The sequence below is a fragment of the Mustelus asterias genome, chromosome 31 (genome assembly GCF_964213995.1).
Source record: "Mustelus asterias chromosome 31, sMusAst1.hap1.1, whole genome shotgun sequence".
Lineage (NCBI taxonomy): Eukaryota > Metazoa > Chordata > Chondrichthyes > Carcharhiniformes > Triakidae > Mustelus > Mustelus asterias.
Window position 1 is genome coordinate 5,314,090 of NC_135831.1, and position 10,774 is coordinate 5,324,863.

The window sequence follows — 10,774 nt, forward strand, 5'->3', positions numbered from 1 at the left end:
CCTGAGACACAATTTTGTGATTGTACATCAAGAGCAATGATTCTCTTTGACCTTGCATAAATTCCTTTGAGTTTAGCACCTTCTGGTAGTTTTGTGTTGTGTTATTTTGTTTTTCAATCTTTGGGTGAAAAGGGGTAGGGTGTGCATTCAGCCTCCTCTGTCTCCCCTTGCTTAAAAAAAAATGTAGTTTTGCATTGGCAGCAGCAGATTCACCAAGCAGCATGGTGCCACTGCTTATTTTAACACCATTTTAGAGGGGGGGGAAATCAGAAAAATTAAAACAAAAACATTGAAGTAAGCATTTGATTGCACATATTTTCTAAATATGGTGAGAAAAAAGAAAGCAGATGTTTAAAAATTGACCCTGTGCCAAGGAGCTACAGAGGAAGAAAATCTAGGTCGGCAGTTTACTGTACTAACCAGGATAGCAGCCACTTGGCAAGGTTACAAGGCAGTCAGAGACGTTAGCTTTGGCGCAATTTTAATACATGCAAATACAAATTTTTTATTCTTCAACAACAAATCCCCCAGACTTGAGACTTTGCACATGTTTTCCTTAAGCATAGAGGCTTACACTGAATTTTTTTCAGATTTTTCCCTGCCCTAGAAAATGTGCAATTTGAGTGTAGAAAGTTGCGCAGGGGGAACTGAACAGTCTTTTTTTTCACCCTTTACAATTGCTCAGAGGTTGTGCTAAGGATTTTAGGTAGGAAGGTTTCTGGGGGGCGATTCAGGAACAAAAAAAGGTTCGAATTTGCCAGGTAGACTTTTCCGAGGTGGGGAAAATGCTTTTCAATGATTTTTGGCTTTGAAATGTTGGAGCTCGACGAGGTTACAGGCAGAGTGAGTTGTTTTTTATATCAGAGTCTTTTGGTAGTGGTCACAGTGCATGCTCAGGGCCATTCGCATCAGGGTTTAAGAAGGGGGAAAAAGGCTATTTTCGGGTTCGAAAATAATTTCTTTTTGCCATGTTTATGATTTTTGATCTATAAAGTAGATTATCTGTACAAAAAGGAGTGTAATTTTTCCCGAATTGATAATTTTTCAGGCTTTTTCGGAACCTCGCTGTTTTTGCACCCTTACTGTGCAGCCTGATGCAACTCACTAGCTCCATTGCTGCTGACGTTTCAAGATTTTTTTTTCCGAAAATATTCAGAATAATTCATAGGGGGTTTATTGTAGCAAATTAATGAAAAAACATAGTGCTAAAAGGAAGAAAATTACTTTGTATTGCAGTATTTTATTGGAGAAGACTTCTGGAAAAAACCCTTGATTTTTGGAAAATAACATAATTAATTTTCGTTCAATTAAATTAATATTAAAATGCGTTTTGGATGCATTTGTAAATTCGGTGAGAAGCAGAACATCAATATAGGCCTAAAATGTAGAGTTTTCTTTTAATAAGACAAATTGCGGCTTGGGGTGTAAGGAAAAATCAAGTAGGAACAGATTTCTGATCAATACAAGGAAAAGCAAAGTTTAGAACCGATAAATAGGTATCGCCTTTTTAAAACAGTCGTTTTTAATGTTGCAAATGAGCTAAAAATTGCAGAATTTTGTTAGGGCGTGGCAATCCCTTAAATACTGCATTATAACCTTTAGATTTGTACTGTCCGATTGTTATTTTACAAGTAATTTTGCCTACAGTACCTGCATAAATATTTTTTCATTTTTGGGGGAATTATTTTTTTGCTTTTTCCCCCGATTTAGTATTTTCGAATTTTTTCCAAAAATAATCTTGTTTCAAAGCCTTTTCTTTTGGTCTTTATTCTTAACTAACGATTTAAAAACGGCTGAATAATTGTAATCGCCTGACCAGTGGTCACTTGAGTTCTTTTTGAGGTGTTTTTGAGGCTATATTTTTGGCTGGACTATTGGATGCATAAAGTGACTTATGATAAGGCAGACATTTGCTGAACCGCCATTTTGTCTAAAGCAGCAGATCTACCAGGTTCAGCAGACCTTTAGCTCTACTCTGTTAATGCACGAGATTAGTACATTCGTTTACTTAGTCGTTATTTTTTAATTTGTAAGTTTTTCTCCCCCGATTTTATTCCTAGAAGTCGCCCTTGTCCGATTCCTTCATGTTTCACTATTGGGGTATATTTCGTACTGGTTCAATTTATTTCGAGTAGAAAAATTGTCTAATTAATTGATAAATGTTGATGAATAATTGCACTCAAATTTATTTGTTGTGTTTTGTTTCTCCGTTTTGTTTCGATTAGGTGGAAAGGTGTCATTGTGCCTGATTTTTATATTTGATTTATGTGCGTGGTGTTAAAGTTCGTTTTATTCTTAATTCTCGATTTTAGTATTTCAAATGGCTTTAAGGTAACAAATCATTGAAAAGTAATAGCTGTTTTTTTTTCTCCCCCTTCCTCCTCCCCAGTGCTCTGCAGGACTTTACTATTTGAATATACAGGTGGGTCTGTTCTTTCTCTCAATAGCAATTTGTAAAATAAAGCGAAAAATAGTTAATATTTATCAACACTTTTCCCCCCCCCCCCTGTGTTTGTGGTGCCTATTGGTTCGTTTTGTAATCATTGTAAAACCCAGATCATCTTTTGAGCGAGGTACTTTCCCCCTTGTCATGATATTTTATCCTGTTCCCTCACGTTAGTGTTTAATTAAGATTGTTCAAAATTGAATTGATACACTGTTCATACTCAATGGATTGTTTTCTAAACCTGTTGTAATGTTTGTTGCTCAACCTGACCACTTACATCAATGTTCATTTCGTTGTTAAATCCCGTGGTTGACAATTCTTAACCAACCAAAGTCTGTTAAGTCTAATGAGAAATTCTAACTCCCCAAGAACCTTCACAGGCTTGCTGAACTGGTAACACTTGATGAACTTAAAAAAAAAAAATCTCTCGCACTGCATCCTCAAAGTAGAACTCTATACTGACCGTTTTCTGGAGAAAAGATGTGAAGTTTCTTGTACCTTTCGTACCCCCTGAAAGGAGCTGCTGCAGGGATGGTGGAATTCACTCTTAATAAATCAGTTTTGTGGTTTTTATGCACAAAATTTCATGAATTTTGAATTTTCACAAATGCCTGATGTGCACCAAAACAAATCAGTCCTGTTATCAAAACCAATAAAAATCAACTTGTCTCGATGATAGTTACCCACCACATTATTCACGTCTCACGGCTATTTCAACCAATCCATGTTTATATTTTTCTTTGCTTTGAATTAGTATGTGCGCACAGTGCCGTGTGTTCCATTTGCAAAATAGGTTTCAGCGTTGTCCACTAATCCAGGTTTGGCAAAATCTCCTCATTGGTCATCATAGATTTGAGTTGATGAGGCTGATATTTGCTGAAGCTTTGGAACTGGCAATTGACTTGGTTTTTAATTTTTTGTCTTGTTCTGCCCATCACTTATATCCATTTAAGTACTGCAACAACATTTGTGTGCTGCAATATAGAGCATTTATGTGTATACATGCATCACTTCCTTCTCTTTCAGTCCTTCAACATGAGTGAGACAGCCTGGGGACACTGCCTGCACTAACTACTCCAGATTACAGCTGTGAGGTAGCAGCCGGGCTTACTACAAGGTGGGGAGTTAGTCCCACTGAGGATTTCCATTTATTTTGAATAAACATGCCTCCATATGTTGTGATCGTTGCTCTTCCTAGTATTTTCGAGCATTACGATTTTGAAGACTGTTCATAACCATTTTCTAGTACATTAATTCTTAGGAAAAACCCCCTGAAACACCACCGAGGGAGGAAGAACAGCAGCAACAAAACTAAATCTGTTAACAGCTTGCGGTTAGGGATGAAAACTCTGTGATCTGGGGTTGGTGGGCGTATGAGATAAGGAAGGGAACTTACTGAACTTTCCAAAGTATTTTGGATTATTCTGGTACTATTCTAAGATGCTCAGTTTGAAGATTTGCTCACTTCTAGGGGCTGTTCGGCAGTAGCAATGATGGGAATGGATTTTTCTTTCTGTGCTTTACATGGTGTACAAATATTTCACTCACTCCCACTTTCCATGTAGTTATTTCCAGTGGCTAGTGTTTACCAACAAATTCAGTTTGCAGAGATTTTTAATGTATTTAACATTCATTTTATCATCTAAATGGAAGTTTGTTCCCAGAAAGAAAATTGCTTCTCTTTCCTATTAGCTGTACTTTCTCTGAATAAGTCATCTATTTTTCAGGAATATGAGTGACCAATTTATAAAAGGATTTGTGAACGAACACTTTATCTGCTTGAACATTCAATGTGATTTACTGATTGCTTGGAATTTTCACTGCCAAGCTCTGTAGGGTTATAATAAAGGTAACTCCCATCAAAACGTCCAGGTCGAAATAAAAATACTTAGAAAGAAAAGTGGGTTCCATTGATTAGCCTTGCTTTTTAAAGAACTCATTCCAATAAAACTTAGTTGCTTACTTATAAGCATGTCCCCCACACTGTCTGGTGGGACCACTTAAGACTAGCGACCATCTTGTGTAACGAAAACATGGTATGCGGGATGTGGTAAGTGTCACTAAATAGCATTAAGATTTGATAGAAACAAGAATATTACAGGCTCTGCTGTACATTCTCAGAAAAGGATGTGCATTTATATAGTGCATTTCACAATTATTGGATGTCTCTAAATGCTTTGCAGTGAATGATAGAATTTTGAAGTGTAGTCCCTGTGGGATTCACAGAAGCTAAACAAACTCCCATAAACTGTCATCCGATAATGACCATATTATCTGTTTTTATGATGTTGACTGAGGGAGAAAGATTGATCAGGACACTGGGGATAACGCCCCTGCTCTTACATGCCTGTTCAGCACAGAACATAGAATCAACGGCACGGAGACAGGCCCTTCGGCCCAAGTTGGTCCGTGCCGACCAAAATGCCCATCTAAACTAACCCCATTTGCCTGCATTTGGCCCATATCCCTCTTAACCTTTCCTATCCATGTTTCTGTCCAAATGCCTTTTAAATGTTGTCAACGTCCCTGCCTCAAACACTTCCTCCAGCAGCTCATTCAACATATGTACCACCCTCTGTGTAAAACAAAAAGGTTGCTCCTCAGGTTCCCATTAATTCTTTCCCCTCTTAGTTCTTGATTCCCAACCCTGAGAAAAAGACTGAGTGCATTCATCCAATCCATGTCTCTCATGATCTTATACACCTCTATAAGATCACCTCTCAGTCTCCTACTCTCCAAAAACAAAAGTCCTAGTCTATCTAATCTCTCCCTATGACTCAGTCCCATGAGTCCTGGCAACATCCTTGTAAATCTCTTCTGCACCCTCTCCGGTTTAATGACATCTTTCCTATAGCAAGGCGACCAAAAGTGAACACAATACTCCAGGTGCGGCCTCACCAATGTCCTGTACAACTGCAACGTAACATTCCCAACTTCTATACTCCGACATTCTATACAACGCCCTGACTGATGAAAGCCACCATGCCAAAAGCCTCCTTCACCGTCCTATCTACCTGTGACTCCATCTTTAGAGAACCGTGCACCTGAACTCCTAGGTCCTTCTGTTCCACGATACTTCCTAAGATCCTACCGTTCACCGTGAAAGTCCTACCTTGATTTGACTTTCCAAAATGCAACACCTCACACTTATCTGTATTGAACTCCATTTGCCATTTCTCAGCCCACTATGACCGGGGTGTTGTCAGGGCCTTTGCCGTGTACAGTAGGCTCAATCACCTCTTGATATCACGGAGTGAATCCAATTGGCTGAAGATGGGCTTCTGTGATGCAACTTCAGGAGGAAACCAAGATGCATTATCCAGATAGCAATGAATCATTCTTGGCAATGGTGCTGTGGGATCTCTTACATTCACACGAGAGAGCAAATGGGGCCTTTGTTTAATGTCTTATCTGAAAGATGGCACCGCCGACAGTGCGGCATTCCCTCAGTACTGCACTGACATGTTGGCCTTGATGCACCAACTTTTATAACACATCCATTTGTGGTACACTAAAGTTGAGGCTTTGTAATGTGTAGTTTGAGTATAGTATGGAATTTTGAACACAGCCTCATTTCTCTAACCGTAATAATCATCATTGAACTTTCTATTCCGAATGTCAGTACATCAAGTTTGTTTTCCTGCTGATTTAACACAGGAGGGAATTGGAAGCGTCTGGCAGATTATTGTCGGTATTTTGAAGGAGGATGATGTTTGGTGATGTGGCCTTGAATGGTGCTATCTGCAATGAACACACATGATCCACATAAACCATAATCTGTTGGAGATGGTTCTTGTTGCAAAGTTTGTATTACTATTAAATCCCCTTGGAAAGAGTAGCTTTGAATAATACTCTTTAAATTAAATTTAGTTAATAGGAGTGAACATCACGAGTGTATTTTGAATTTTTATGCACTTGATAAACATTCACAAATGAAATTCATCTTTGTTCTGGAGCAAACATTTTGTCTACTTCATGTTTCTTCAACTTACCGTTGTGTTATTACTTGACCAAGCAATCAAGCAAGTTGCAACTTCCTGGACCTGTAATTTTCCATCAGGGGAGACAAAACAATGGACTGGTTTGGTTTTGTGCTTTCTCCGATTCTGTCCCAGGCTCTACTCAGTCCTGTGTATCTCCCCTAAAAATGGTGATACAATGGAGATAGGAAACTTGCTGTATGGGTCATTGGGCGTGACAGCCTTAATCTTACCACTCAGCAGCATTAGCAAGTTGGAGTGCCAGCAAACGTTATCTTTAAGGTTGAACGTAAGTGAATGAGTGATCAGCAGAGATTCTCTTATCAGAAATATTGACATTCCAAATGTTTTCAAGTCAACAGGCACCCACCTCTGTTCACTCAGTAACTTGGGTTTACTGTGCAACCTGTGACATGATGTAAATAGAAGTTATTTAGGAATAAGAAAAGGCTATTAAATAAAACCAGCCTCCCTCACTCTATCCCGCAATATCTTCAAAAACCTTTCCAATGTTTCTGGAGCCCATTGTAATGATCTATTTCCTTGGTTATGAACATATGGGAATGACTGGCAGGAAAAGACCAGCCAAGCCATCAAGCCTACTCCACGCTCATGATACCTGAAGCATCAGACTGATGCCCACACCCTGCCTCTTCTCCCAATCTCCCACCCAGCTGCAGTCATGGAATCTCTTTTAACAGACAAAAAACATAAACTAGAAGCAGGGGTAGGCCATTCGGCCCTTCAAGCCTGCTCTGCCATTCATTCTGATCATGGCTGATCATCGGATCAAATATCCTGATTCCCCACCCCCATAATCTCTTGGTCCCTTTAGCCCCAAGAGCTATATCTAATTTATTCTTGAAATCACATAACATTTTGGCCTCAGCTACATTCGGTGGTAGTGAATTCAACACATTCACCACCCTCTGGGTGAAAAAATTTATCCTCGCCTCGGTTCTAAAGGTTTACCCCTTATCCTCAAACTATGACCCCTAGTTCTGAGCTCCCCCACCATCAGGAACATTCTTTCTGAATCTACCCTGTCTAATCCTGTTAGAAGTTTAAGTTTCTATGAGATCCCCGCGCTCACTTCTAAACTCCAGTGAATATGATAACCGATTTGGTGTCTCCCCATGTGACAGACCTGCCATCCCAGGAATCAACCTGGTAAACCTTCACTGTACTCCCTCTATAGCAAGCGCATCCTTCCTCAGATAAGGACACCAAAACTGCACACAGTATTCCAGGTGTGGCCTCACCAGAACCCTATACAATTACAGCAAAACATCCCTAAACACAAATCCTCTTGCTATGATGGCCTGCCTGCTGTACCTGCTCGCTTACGTTCAGCGATTGATGCATCCAAGGTCTTGTTGAGTATCCACCTCTCTCAATTTGCGCCCATTCAAGTAATAATCTGTCTTGCTGCTATTGCTACCAAAGAGGAGAACCTCACATTTATCCACATTATACTGCATCTGCCATGCAGATGCCCATACACTCAGCCTGTCCAAATCACGCTGAAGCATCTCTGCATCCCCCTCAGTCACCCTCCCATCCAGCTTTGTATTATCTGCAAATTTGAAGATAATACATTCAGATTCCTCTTCCAAATCAATATATAATGTGAACATACTAGATTCACTAGCTGATAGAAGTTTATGAAATTGAGAAGTATAGATAGGGTGAACAATTGGGAGCTTTTTCCCAGGCAGAAATGACAATTATAAGGGGACACAAGTTCAAGGTAGGGGGGAAAGGTTCTGTGGAGACGTGTGGGGGAAGTTTTTTTACACAGAAGGTGGTGGGGACCTGGAATGCGCTGCCAAGTGAGGTGGTTGAGGCAGTTACATTAGCCACATTTAAGACTTATCTTGATAGGCTTATGAATAAAAGGGGAATAGAGGGATACTGACGGTCTGGATAGGACAACGTGATCGGCACAGGCTTGGAGGGCCGAAGGGCCTGTTCCTGTGCTATACTGTTGTTTGTTCTTTGTAATGTTGTACTTTGGGGTAGAAAACTACCTAATTTCATTTTTACTTTATGTTCCTTGGTTAATCCAACCATTTGAGCAGTTTTCTCAATCCCCTGCATGTGCTTGAAAACTACATTCTGGCAAATGACGGTAAATACAGAACAATTTATATTCTGCAGTGTTCCCTTTATAATTCTGTAGAAAGCTGTGCAGCAGGAAGGCCTATGTTAGCTTGTGAGAAATTCCTGATCTCAAATATAATTTTGTGGTAAACCACTATTCATCAAATATAAATTCATTGCATTTCAAACTAAGTGGTGTTTCAGAGTAAGTCAATGATTTAGCTTCAGAAGTCTGTTAAATCTTGCCCATTAGCACTGCAGAATCCTTAATGAAAACTGCTGGATTTTGTACTTTTTTCGGTGGAAGTATTTTTTGCTTTAAATCAGATTTATTGCAAATCATCTCTCTCTCATTGTCAGGTTTAACTCTGGAAACATTGCTGATTTTTATTGTGCAGCTGCAGCAACAGTTCCCTAGATCTTTGGGCAAAATTCTTTACGATTCTGAAAATATACGTCGACTTGATGATTTTGAAGTTGCTTCACTCTGATTTTAAATGCCAAATTTTATTACACATGAAAATGGAAATTCTCTGCAACTCTAATTACGTTTGCAGAATGTTATCCTTTATGGGACATTCAGAAGAACATAAGAAATGGGAACGGGAGTGGGCCATTTGGCTCTTGGGAGCCTGCTCCGCTATTCAACAAAATCATGGCTAATCTTCTACCTCCATTTCACTGTCCCACATGTCCCTTGACTCCCTTTATGTCTAAAAATATTGTTCTTTGCCTTGAATGTATTTAATGACTGCACATCCGCCTTGCTCTTTGGAGAATTTGAAAGATTTACAATTATCTGGAAAGATACAATTATCTGGGTGAATAAACTTCCCATTTCGACACTAAATATCTGACCCCTAGTGCTTGACACTTCAGCCAGAGGAAACGGCCTCCTCGCATCTACCCTGTCAAGTCCTCCAAGAATTTTATGTATATTAATGTGATCACCTCTCATTCTTCTAGAGTCTAGGGAATTTAGGCTAATTGTACCTCCTTCCCAAAGGATAATCTCATCCCAGTCTAGTGAACCTTTGTTGCAACACTGCTTACACCAGTGGATAAAGGGACTCAAATTGTACACAGCACTCCTGTATGCTATGCAATAAAGATTTGTGTTCTTTTATTCCAATCCCTTTGTAATAAAGACTAACACATCTGATGTAATGAAGAGACCATAAATATCCGAAATGATTTTGTTCTTGCAGTGTAAAAGCTGTTGTTGTCCTCATTGTTTCTTGTTTGTTCCTGTGTATTCTGGATGAAGTTTCAGAGCTATTGAGTGTCATATGGAATGTTTACCAGAATGTTTGTCCTGTTAGTGGACAAACTCTTCTCATCCCTTTGTAGACATTTGCTTCCTTGGCTTTCATTTCTGTTCCATAAAGTGATAAACTTTTCCTCGACACGCTATTTTAACCTACGAACACAAGTCTCAGCATGTTATAAGCTTTTTTCTTTGTTCCTTTGCCGCCACAGCTGTTTTGTCATTAAATTCTTGTACCAGGTTCTGTAGTAACAGTTTAGGTTATCCACATTGAAAGCCAGTTCCTTCATCTTGATAATGTGCCATTTGCATTTGGCCAAACGTTTTGAGACAGGAAACAGTGACTTGAGGAAATATGGCTGCTTTTAACAATTTATAATGTGGCCAAAGTCACCAGCTAAGCTTTTTTTCATTTGGAACTTGCACAGCCATTTCTAGAAGGAGCTGTGTACAAAGAACCAAGCTACAGTTCCATGGTCTGTATATAAATATATTGAATAACAGTCAAACCATTAACTATCTACAGCTATGCTTTTGTTATGGCTTAAAGAACATATATGTTAGCTGTTGTCTAGTTGCAATTACCAAATCAGAAGCTTGAGACCCCTTCCTTTCAGGGTGTGCAATCCAAGTTCATCTCTGGTTGTAGTTGAAAGATCTTTGCCTTCAGCTGCCTGTAGATCTGCTACTTTGAGACTCAGAACTGAATTAGAAAAATGATAGTCATAGCACTGATTTGAGTCATGGTCAACTTGATGAGGCTTCTTTTAGGTATATGAAACTAAGGATGGAAGCACATCTATATGCTCTGAGGTCAGGTTTCAAAATCATTGTTTGAAGTAAAATCTAGTTGCGCTGAATTAATCAGAATTCACAGGCGTTATTCACATTTACCATATTGTCAGAGGTAAGTTTTCCAGCAGTTTAACTGATTTTACAGCGTTTTTCAAGTTCTGGGTTTGCAAATTGGATGTGAAG

General features: G+C 39.2%; 1 long non-coding RNA gene across 1 annotated transcript; it reads left to right on the forward strand.

Moving 5' to 3' along the window:
- The first annotated feature begins 688 nt into the window (after positions 1-688).
- LOC144481741 (uncharacterized) lies at positions 689-3,673 on the forward strand. Its single transcript, XR_013495768.1, has 3 exons — positions 689-843; positions 2,390-2,422; positions 3,473-3,673. It is a non-coding gene; the product is annotated as an uncharacterized LOC144481741 (long non-coding RNA).
- The last annotated feature ends 7,101 nt before the right edge of the window (positions 3,674-10,774 follow it).